Below are 12,069 nucleotides of genomic sequence, written 5' to 3' on the forward strand. Positions count from 1 at the left end.
CTCCGTTACACGGTGAGCTCAGAAACGATTGGCGCAGCAGGATTCGGTCAGCGCGTATGCGATTTGGGCAGGAGCCACTGCAGGCGGGCGCAGTCATGGGCCTGGGCCTGGGCCTGGCGCAGCTGGAGGGCCCAGCTGCATTGAGAGAGGTTCTCTTTCAGTGAGTGCCCTGGACTAAAGCAAGAAAAGCAGCTGGGGCCAAACTGAAGTTATTTAGGACTATGGCCCTGGACTATGAGCGTTCTTTCCAGGCCAGAGCCAGGGAAAATCCTGAAGTTTGAGGGGGCTTATGTACCCCCTTTCTTTGAGAGGCATCATGTCATAATAGGAGGCCCATGGGACTAAGGGTCAAAATATCTGACTGTAGCCAGAGCTTCAGCACTTATTAATTATGTGATGTTGGGCAATTCATTTAGCTTCACTAAGCCTCAATTTCTTCATCTGATAAATGGAGAGAATAATGTCAACCACCTACCTTCTCACAGGACTTCTGTGAGGACCATACGAGATGATGCTTGTGAAACTACATCATAAATTCAAAGTCCTGTACAGTTTTTCGGGCTCATTATTCTCATCGTAACCAGCATGAACTTCTCCACAAACTTCAGTGTGTACGCGCATCGCATCTCTTATTTTTCCAAGTTCAATTAGGATGGATTCAGGGCCACATGTGCCAGGGGGACAGAATATCCATCATCAAGCTCTTGGGCCCCTCCATGCCCCTCCAGGCAGTCTGCGAACATTGTGGGCCTCATATAGTCCAAAGGGAAGATCCCAGCTGACTGTCACTTGGTGCTGGCATTGCTGTGGTGGTAGCTGCTGCCTCCCAGTGTCACAAAGAACACCAGTCTTCCATAGCTGCTGACCAATGCTGTCGGCCTCGCTGCTGTGATGTTCCCCGGGACAGTGTGTTGCATTCCCTCAGTGATTTGCTCAACCCTGGGTGCTCGGCTCATGGTACACAGGCTTCCATAGGTCACAATTTTTAGTGTCTGGTCCCATCAGCCACACAAGTTGGTCCCCATGAGTGCCCTGATGCCCCGGAAGTGCTGGGCTCAGGCTGGCCCAGGTATCTATGCTTTGTAAAATTCACAAAACTACTGCCCCTTTTCTAGTCGTGGGGGTCTCAAGGGCGCTAGCGGCCTCCTCCTACATCCCCAAAGACAACGGAGGGGCCGTACCCTCCCCCACCCTCTCTCAAGATTCTAGATTGTCTTCTGCACTACCCCCACCCCCACCCCACCAGGCAGTTTCTCTCCTTTGACCCTTAAATGCAAGAGACTAACTGCCCCATTTTGTGGACACCAGCACTTAGTTTTCTCCAAGAAGACTCAGCCTTTCAAAACACAGTAGGCTTATTTATATCACACATCCTCCCCCTCCCTATTTCGAGAATTATCTTCCCTAAGGTGGTTAAGGTGACTAGATGACTGAGTCCATAACCCAAGTTTATCCTCTGACAGGACATGGTGCTATATATATATATTTTTTTCTTTTTTTTCTAACTCTTCTCTCTCCTCCCTCCCTCGATATCCTCGGACATTCTGTGCTCTCCCACGGATTTTTCTGCAGCTTTTCTTACTCTAACAAAAGCAGACATCACTAAGAACCTGGTGTGAATTAACCTCATTTGTTACCCCTTTTCCAAGACCAGTGATGTTTCAGAATTTGGCTCCAAAGGGAAAATCAATTTTCCACAGGGCTGAAAGCTTAGGCTTTAAGCATTCATATGGCATACATTTAAAAAAAATGACAGCTTCATTGAGATATAATTCACACAACGTACAATTCACCCACTCCAAATGTACAATTCAATGGTGTTTAGTATATATATATGTGTGTGTGCAACCATCACCCAGTCAATTTTAGAACATTTGCATCACTTCAAAAAGGAACCCTGCATCCTTTAGCTATCTCCCCCTCCCCCCGATCCTTCCCAACTCTGGGCAACAACTAGTCTACTTTCTGTCTTGATAGATGTGCCTATTCTGGATATTTCAAAAAATGGAGTCCTACTATATGGAGTCCTTTGTGACTGGTTTCTTTCACTTAGCATAATGTTGTCGAGGGTCATCCACGTTGTAGCATGTGTCAGTACTCCATCCCTTTCTATGGCCGAATAATATTCCATTGTATAGATATACCACACTCATCTGTTTATGAATATATGTCCATTCATCTATTGATGGACATTTGGATTGTTTCCACCTTCTGGCTATTCTAATAGCATTGCTATGAGCATTCATGTATAAGTTTTCGTGTAGACATATATTTTCATCACATGGCATACATTTTTTAAGCACCCTCTGCCCAACCCTGTGTTCACAAACAGATGGAGAGAGGTCATTTGCTGTCTGTTTCATGGCTTGGCATCTTCACTGTATGACAGTGGATGCTCCTGCTTTCCCTTGGCTGTCAGGCTGCAGGCGAGGATCTCACAATCCTGGATCCATGGCTCTGCCTTTTGCAGTCCTCTTCCAGCTAACTTCCTGGTATTTTCTGTGAAACTGAATAACAAAATTTGTCAAAATTACATGCAAATAAAGCATCGATAAGTATTTAGCTCAATAAATCTTTGTTAAATAAATGAATGGTGTGTTCGATGATCTCTTGGGTCCTTCTTTCACGGACCAAAGTGCATGAGCATCACGGCAGTCATTTCAGTGGCTCTGAGGCCTCTTCTGCCCCTGCCAGGGACAGTTGTGGTCCAGGGAGCTGAGGTTGCCAGGAGAGCAGCTTTCAGAAAGCACAGCATTGCAGTATCCATGGTTTTGCAAAAGGAAGAAGAATTGCGAAAAATTAAAAAGGCAATTTTGGACTGGGAATCAGAAACCAGGATTCTGTAGACCAGCCAAGAGCTATCAGTGTGACCTTGAGAAGTCAACCACCTCTCTGGGCCTCTGTTTTCTGGTTTGTAGTAAAGTAAGATTGGATTAATGGTTTTTAACTATTTTTTGGTTAGCAAACTCCTTTGAAATTCTGATGAAAGAAATGAACTCTCTCTCCTTGTAATGCAGAGCTACACAAAAATCTGTGTATTGTTTTCAAGGTCTCTCTGCAACTCACCCACAGGCCCAAATTAAGACCCTAATATCATGCCCCAACATGATCACCATGGTCATTTCCAATTCTTAGTGATGGAAATTTCAGAAATTGTAATGTCTGATTTAGGGAAAATTTGAAGGGTATAGAGTCACTCCCAGAGCCCTTAAATAGCATGGCCTGAGGAAACTATTCAGAAACCCTGCCCTAAATATAATGTTTTAAGTTTAAAATGTGAAGTATGTTTCCCTACTGTGAGCCCAATTACAATGTTTGATTCTTAGCAGTAATTTTTACATAATAAAAAGGAATGTGCAGTATATTATATATTTCCCCCAAAGCCCCCAGTCCATAGTTGTATATACTAGTTGTAGGTTGCAGTATATTTTTAAATGGTAATTCTATAATAAACTAGTTTGCCTATTGTACCCAAACAACCAAATGATTAATTTACTTTTAAGGGAGTATGTTTCAGAACCGAGACAACTGGGTGATAGACTGTGAAGGTGACTGAGTGGCCCTCGATCCCACAGGTTTCTCTGTTCCTCATCCATCCCTCCCATTGTCCCCAGTGCTCCAAACTCAACCTTAACCCACCTATGAAGCTCCTTTCCAGGCTCACAGATCCAATACTGCCCGAGACTTCATGGTGCCCCCACCCACTGGGTCCCTAGATGTGGCCTTACTGGTTTGGCAAAGCAGTTGGTTTGGTTGAACCAATCAAGTTTGACCAACGACACCACTCAGGTGGCCTTGACCTCAACTCACATAACACCTTCAGCTCTGGGGACAGCACTCCTTGAAGACTAGCAAGAGTCATTTTCAATGGCCACCAGGAGAATCTGACTTATTTAAGGGAGAGTACAGAAAGGCGATAGATAAATCTAGCACTTTTGCTTCTGAACTCCAACCAGCAAATGGAAGTCACAGCTCCTCTCTTTGGGCCATGGGGTTGAAGACAAGAAAACAAAGTAACTGCAGAGAAGCAAGTGCCTGTGACTGGAGCAATTCCTCAGTTATACGCATTAATCAGGGCAACGTTAGAATGGAATAATATGGACTTCAATAGAAATGTACGTTACAGCCATTGGGAGCCAGATGACTTCATCACAGCTAATGTTATTACAATGAATATAAAAGGAATTAATGATTCACCATTTAGTTACTTTCCTCCCTTCCCCCAACACCTTTTCTTTGGCTTTAACAAACTGGTCTGGAGCCAACTGCGACATCAGTTTAGTAATGACTTTAAGCACCATTTACGCTGCTATCATGGCAATTTAAATTGTCACTTTCTATTAAAAGGTCTACCTCAGAATGGTTTTAAGTGAAAGCGTTCCACACTGACAGTGCAATTAAACAAGAAAAAAACCCTTTTCTTGGGATGTCAGTGCAAACGTATTTTAAATAGTGGTTCAGCAGCGCCTTGCTAATTTAAACTACAGTATTGCTTTCTATTAAAGAATAGAAGCTGATTTAGGCTTTTTTTTTTCCCTCCTCGTACTGTGTGACAGTTTGAATTGGCACCGTGTCCCAGTCAAAGTCCTGATGTGCCAATGGGGTCCCTGAACCTGAAGTGTACCCCTCCCAAGGCAGGCATTAAACAGAAATCATTTCCCCGTGTGATGGGGAAGCGTCACCTCTCACAGCATTGGCTTTTAAAATTGCCCTTTTCTGCTCCGACATGCCTTTTTCAAACTGTGGCCCACTTGCTCATCAGGGAGAGAATTGTGAGTTAGCAGGCTGGGGGCTGCTTCATCAAGAGGACAACTTCCTGATTCAAAAATGGACAGTCAACTCCAGGGAAAATGTAGTGTGGAAAATAATTCTGAGCACAGGTGTGTGAGCTTTCTCTCTCTCTCAGATTTCTGAGTTTCGATCTCGAGGTGCGTTATGCATTTCCCCAACCTCTTCTGCAATTCAGCTGAGGAAAACCACGTCAGGCGCTTTCATCCTCGAAGACATTTTAACACATAAATGACAACGGAGCACAAATGTTGAACGTGCCAGTATAAAATAACACATTTTATCCACCTCGTTTGTCTTCTGGACTCCCGTAGCCCCAATAGTCCATAATTCCCAGGCATTTGGCTTACATAGATTCCAGCTATCAGAGAGAATAACACAATTACATTCTTAGGTGTTAGTGCCTTAAATTAGAAGTTAAAGAATATTTGAACAGCAGGAATGGCTGGCATTTTATTTTAATGGTCTTGAAGCATTTCCAGCCTCTCTGAGACTACCTTATGTCACGAGTAATAGTCTTGCTCTGAAGCACATTAGCCTTACCAGGAGTAAACGAGACATAATATTTAAGTTGCTTCTGTTACATTCTCAATTGATACAGTTATTTCTCTGAAGGACATCGAGATAGCATCTTGAGAAAAGTGTCCCGATGATGGTTATAGAGATGCAATTTTTTATGTCTACACAATTACGTTTCTAACTCCACCACATTCCACACTTGACTGCCATGGAAAAGATGATCGATGTAAACCCAGTCCTTATGAGAATAACACATAAGCTCCTGGGATCGAAACTCATTTTTATTTTACAAATTAGGCAAACTTTCTTTCAGTTCCATTTTCTTCCTGTTAATGTAGCAGGCATTTGTATTCAACCCTGGGCAGCTGGAAACGAGAAATGGCCTACTGATTTGGAGGCTTAGAGGGAGCAGGAGAGAGTCACCCCAAAAAGAAGTATTACTAATTGAAAGGGGAAGGTGGAGGGAAGAAGAAGAGAGACCCAGAGAAACTTTCTTTGGAATGACGCACATAGAGAAAGTGGCGAAATTATTAAAAACCCAGAAAGGGACATAAAGATGTACACACAAGGAACACAGGCCAGTTTGGGAGGCAGCTGGAGTCACAAATCTCAGTGGCACCAGTTCTTTCTACTTCACTCACCATTCACACTGTCCTCAACCAGATTCAGAGATCCTTGAGAGCAGGGCTGCGTCTTACTCCTCTTTGTATCTCAGACAGCCCCCAGCCCCTGGCCAGGAACGTGGCAGTATGCAAGACCAAAACATCAGCTCTCAGCTGCCTTCTCTCCATGTAAAAATGAGATTCTGCCCCCTCCTATCTGGAGGATGAAATGGAAATACTTAGATGCTATGGGAAATATAAATGAAAATACAAGTTTAAGTAACAGTCTGGTAATAATAGAAGAGATGTCTCCAATTTTAGTATCATTTCGTGACATTGCAGGGCTAATTTCATGGAAACTTTCACACAGGGCCTTGAATGGCTTGCCAAAGTTGACCTGTGAAGTGAACACTTATGTGCAAATTTAGGTTCAAGAAAAGAAAGGAAAAGAAAACAGTGGGGTTACTCCTGCCAATGGTGTCGGAGGGCTAAAGATTGAGCTAAGTCAAGATAAGTCAAGCTACAGGATGCTATCCTCACAGTAAATCAAGGAACTCACTCCGTTCCTAATTAAGGAGACTTCCAGGTGCATGGAATTAGACGACACTGATTGATTAGAGAACTGACTAATTGGTGTCCGTTCTCACCAATCCCCTTGGCCAGCTAAGTCGCCTCCTCCTGAAAAGTTGTATTTACTTCCTCCCAAACACGTGATTCTTTTCAGCTTTCCAGCAGCATTTAGAGGATGACATGTATAGGTTCTTTTAGGACCCTGGAAATGTAATTTATAGAAGGTTAGAGGCCTAAACTTATTTAAAATGGCGGAGGCTTATTTTCTCTGCACAACTATCATCACAGTCAATTTTAGAACATTTTTGTCCCCCCTAAAAGGAAGCCTGTACCCTTTGGCAGTCACTCTCGAATCCCCCTTCCCCCAGGCCTAAGGAATCACTATGCTACTTTCTGTCTCTATGGATTTGCCTATCCTGGACATTTCATATAAATAGAACAATACCATATGTGACCTTTTATGTCTAGCTTCTTTCACTTAGCATGATGTTTTCAAGGTCAGTACTTTCTTTTTATTGGCAAGTAATATTCTATTATACGGATACACCATATTTTATTTATCCACTCACCATTTGATTGGATTGATTGGATTGAATTGTGTCCCCCTCTAAATGAAATGTTGAAGTCCTAACCCCCGAGTACCTCAAAAATGTGACCTTATTTGGAAATAGGGTCATAGGAGACGTAATTAGTTAAGACGAGGTCATACTGGAGTAGGGTGGGTCTTTAATCTGATATACCTGGTGTCCTTAGAGGAAAAGAGACACACAGGGAGGGCACCATGGAAGAACAGAGGCAGACTGGAGCGATGCAGCTGCAAGCCAAGGGACACCAAGGAGAGCCAGCGCCACCGGAAGTTAGAAGAGGAAAGGAACCCTTCTTCCCTAGAGCCTACAGAGGGAGCCTGATTTCAGACTTCTATCCTCCAGAACTGACAGAGAATAAACCACTACGTTTTAAGCCACACAGTTCGTGGTACTTTGTTACTGCAGTCCTAGCAAATGAATGTAATGGGCATTTGGGTTGACTCCACTTGAGATTCTGTTTTAATATTGTGTATGTAGAACGTATTTTGAAATAATGCTTTTAGCCCATTCTTGCCCATTGTCTCAGTTAATCCACATAACAAACTTGCAAGTCAGGATCAACCCTTCCCATATTTTCGATAAAGAAACTGAGGCTCAGAGAAGATAGTAAGGGGCCTAGCCGGGATCTAAACCCAGGTCGTCCAATTCCAGGTTCAGCACTCGATAAACCAGAGTGCCGAGTGAGCAACTCACAGCAGGAGAGACAGCTGTGTCAGATAGCACGTTTCCTTAAGAAAGCTATCACAGCAACGACAACAGCTAGCATTTACTGAACAATTTACCAAGCGCCAGGCACTGTGCTAAGCACTTTTCTGACATGTGGCAGACACTGCTAGTTGCCTACACAATATTTTCTTCCTCACTAAGAGAAACCTAAGCCATTCAGGGTTGCAATGGTACTGGCTGAAAATTACACTTCCCATCCTTTATCTCAGGCAGGGGTGATCAAATGCCATGGTTCTGGGCAATAAAATTTATGTAGAAGTCACTATGGATCTCCAATGTGACAGAGACAGCTGTACTCCCAAAGATTCATATTCCCCTTCCATGGCATAGAGACTCTGCGGGGCGGAACTGTGCATTCAGGGACTATATTTTCTGGCTCCCCTTACATCTATACGAACGCATGTGACTGAAGTCTGGCCAATAAAACGTGAACAAAAATATAGTACCCCGATTCTAGACCGACTCCATAAGTCTTCCTACACAATTCTCCACGCTCTGTCTTCCTTTGTATACTGGCAGGATGTTCATGCCTAGTATGATCCTGGAAGCCCCATATTCCAAGTTGGTCCTTGCATGATGCACTGAGCAGAGCTGCATCCTATCTTCTCCCCAAACCCCCACCCTCTGCTATCAATTGACCTTGGCAAGAGTGAGAAATAAACTTCTATTGTGTTAACCCAGTGATGAGCAGCTTGTTTGTTACAGCACTTAGCCTGCCCTGACTCAAACATCTGGGAAAAGTTTTGCTCTCTTGATTTAATCATCACCCTTTCCTTTTTTTTTTTTTTTCTTTGCAGTTAGGAATATGGATGTGATGGCTGTGGCTGCAGCAGCTACCTTGGGATCAGGAGAGAAAGGATATGGGAACTGCAAAGACCTCAGCTCTGAAATCTTTGAGCCCCTTAACCAAGGCCAGCACTACTTACCTCTGGGCTTCTTGGTGAGCGAGTAAAACTAATCCCTCAGTCTGCTGAAGCTACTATTAGTCAGGGGTTCTGTTGTTTGCAGTCCAGCACAATCCTTAACTGACACAATCCATTATTTCAAGTAAACCTCACCCAACTCTTCATTGGCAAGTACTGTTATTATTCCTATTTTATAAGAAATTAAATATTGGAGAGAAGGGAACCCTTGTACACTGCTGGTGGCAGTGCAAACTGGTGCAGCCACTATGGAAAGCAGTATGGAGTATCCTCAGAAAATTAAGAATAGATCTACCACATGATCCAGCTATTCCACTGCTGGGTATTTATCCAAAGAACTTGGAAACACACAGGCATAAAGATACATGCACCCCTATGTTCATTGCAGCATTATTCACAATAGCCAAGACTTGGAAACAACCTAAGTGCCCATAAAGGGATGAATAGATAAAGAAGATGTGGTATTTATACACTATGGAATACTACTCAGCTATAAAAAAAAGATACATGAACCCCTATGTTCATTGCAGCATTATACACAATAGCCAAGACTTGGAAGCAACCTAGGTGCCCATCAAGGGACGAATGGATAAAGAAGATGTGGTATTTATACACGATGGACTACTACTCAGCCATAAGAAATGATGAAATCCGGCCATTTGTGACAACATGGATGGACCTTGAGGGTATTATGCTGAGTGAAATAAGTCAGAGGGAGAAAGTCAAATACCATATGATCTCACTCATAAGTAGAAGATAAAAACAACGACAAACAAACACATAGCAATGGAGATTGGATTGGTGGTTACCATAGGGGAAGGGTGGGGAGGGCAGAAGGGGTGATTAGGCTCACGTGTGAGGGGATGCATTATAATTAGTTTTTGGGTGGGGAACATGATATAATCTACACAGAATTCAAAATATATTATAATGTACATCTGAAAGCTATATAATGTTATAATCCAATTTTACTGCAATTAAAAAAATAAAAAATTTAAAAAAACTAAATTAACTATTTTGTTGAAGATCACACAGCTAGTAAAGAGGCAGAAACCAGGGTAAAGCCCAGAATATTAACCAGTATACCATATGGCCTTTAAGGAAAACTTTTTACATGTCTATTCTTCTATCTTGCATGACATTGTTCCACAAAAACTTAAAATCCTACATCCAAATTCAACCACTTATTTTTTATTCAAATATATTGACAGGTCTTCTTCTATAGATTCAAGTATCAATTTTGGAAGACAATGCTTCATAAAAGTGGGCATAGGACAGAGAAACAGGCTGCTTCATCAATGCGACATTCAATCAGAAATACATCATCATCTGAACTTGCCATATTAGCAATAAGTAAGATTGATCACATAACAAAAGAATCTCTTGGTGGCTGAGTCATTTAGTCTGAAAAAATGACTCAAAGGCAGCAACTTTCAATAACCCATCGAGCTTTCAGGCTTAGTACGTATTTATTCTTTTCTTAATCCAATTCACCTCTTAGAAATAATTTGTCATGCTTTGATGCTTAAAATATACTTATTCTTTCCTTGATCCAAAATTCATCTTTCTGCGGCATAAAAGTACTTCTCTTCTTCCTTCTTTTGCCCCCATACGGGGCCAGTTCAACGCCTGGCAGCATCCAGGAATTAAAGAATCAGCCGAAAGCCTGGATCCTCTGGAGATAAACTAGTCGTAAGGAACAAGTAGAAAAGACAGCCAGGAGGGGGTGAGGATGAGCATGCCCCAGTAGACAGCTTGAATTCTCTAGTGGATATATTTCGAGGTGTCTAACCAGCCAAAAAGCCAGTGATTTCCCGTTATCTGGAACTTTCCCTCCAGACTCCCTCACCCTCGCCCCCATTTTTCAACGTGTTCCCCGTTGGAGGGAGTGTTTGTATATGTATTCCCATCTCATTGGCTACAGTTGAGCACCTAACCCAAGCTAGGGCCATCAGAATCTCTTTCTCAGGAAATCAGGAAGTTCAGTTCTGCGAGACTCAAGCTCCATTTGGGTTCTAGGACAGCACAGATGTAAAAGCTCAGAAACCGTGAGTGGCAGGTGTGCAGAAAGCTGATCTGCAGAGAAAGAAGAACGAAATAGCTGTGCAGGGCAAACAGAAGAGAGAGAAATGCAGAAGTGAGCGCGAGGCTTACCAAAGATTATTTGTCGTGGGCTAATTTATCTCTGATAGAAGGGGAACAAATATTACTTAAAAGACAGGCAGTTATAAAAGGAGTTGACGTACTGCCACGTGCACCATCGCAATGTATGTGCCCACACAGAACGAACAGGTTTCAAAGATTGTTTGCAGTTGTGATTTTCAGAAAGCCGCGGCTTAGAATCTCCTGGAGAGTGCTTTTAAAAGACCAATGTCCAGGCTGCCCTCGAGACCAATGAGTCAAAATCTTTGGGAGAGGGTCCGGTTACCAGTGTTTTTCCTTCAAAGCTCTCCTCAGGTTATTCCAATGTGCAGCTAGGGCGCGAAAACCACTGGTAAAAAGCAATTTAAACACGGCTCATGAGATTTAAAAATGACCATTTTGGTAAGCAGCCTTCAAGCAATGAGTCTAAACTAAGCAATATCTTGCACCTACATAAGGCAAAATTTGTCTTGATGTTCCTGAGTCCTTTTTCATACCAGAAGGTATTAAGTGTGTCCATCATTCAACGGCAGTTTTTCAGAAGGAAATCTCCCTAAAGTAAAACCCACCAGCCAATTTCCAAACTACCAGTTGATCGACGACTTAATGTCTTACTTTTCAGCTGATTGATTCTACTAGAGAAGGAACCATCACTAACCATGAAAAATTTACAAGCTTTCCTCACCGCAGTGTCAAATGGAAGCTTCTGGTCGGCCTCAGTTTGGAACAGTCAGAGGTTTGCAGAGCAAGCTGTTTTCATGGTCGAGTGTTTCACACAGCTTGGCTTAGGTCAGAGCCACGTTCATGGGAACCCTGCGGCTGCTGAACTCTGAAATTTCCTGATTAAGGAAATGAGAGGAAATAAGTCATTAACCAGCACCTACGCGCAGCACACCAACTTGGGGAGCTCTTTTTCTCTTTCTTCAGGAGAATTAAAAACAGAAGATGCTGCTGTTACAATTCCCTGAAATAAGATGGCAAAACCGAGGATGAACATTTAACAGCTGCTTTGGAACTGATTCTGGGAAGAAACAAAAAGCTGCCTATGGTTTCGCCACAGTTAAAAAGCACAGCTTCTCTGTGATTCATCTGAGGTCTATAGCGTGCAAACCGAGCCAAAGAACCGATGCCAAGAAAAGACAATGACAAAGGGAGAGGCTTAATCATCGTGACGGTTGCAATTATAATTAAATGTAAACTTGAGAAGGCCAA

The 12,069-nt window shown here is 42.8% G+C and overlaps 1 long non-coding RNA gene across 1 annotated transcript; it reads right to left on the reverse strand.

Annotated features, from left to right (window-relative positions):
* Window positions 1-2,249: 2,249 nt before the first annotated feature.
* Window positions 2,250-11,696, reverse strand: LOC103541966 (uncharacterized). Its single transcript, XR_542594.2, has 3 exons — window positions 11,543-11,696; window positions 5,949-6,126; window positions 2,250-2,507 (listed from the first exon to the last, which is right to left on the reverse strand). It is a non-coding gene; the product is annotated as an uncharacterized lncRNA (long non-coding RNA).
* Between the last annotated feature and the right edge of the window lie 373 nt (window positions 11,697-12,069).

This window comes from Equus przewalskii, chromosome X (genome assembly GCF_037783145.1).
Source record: "Equus przewalskii isolate Varuska chromosome X, EquPr2, whole genome shotgun sequence".
In the NCBI taxonomy this organism is placed as follows: domain Eukaryota; kingdom Metazoa; phylum Chordata; class Mammalia; order Perissodactyla; family Equidae; genus Equus; species Equus przewalskii.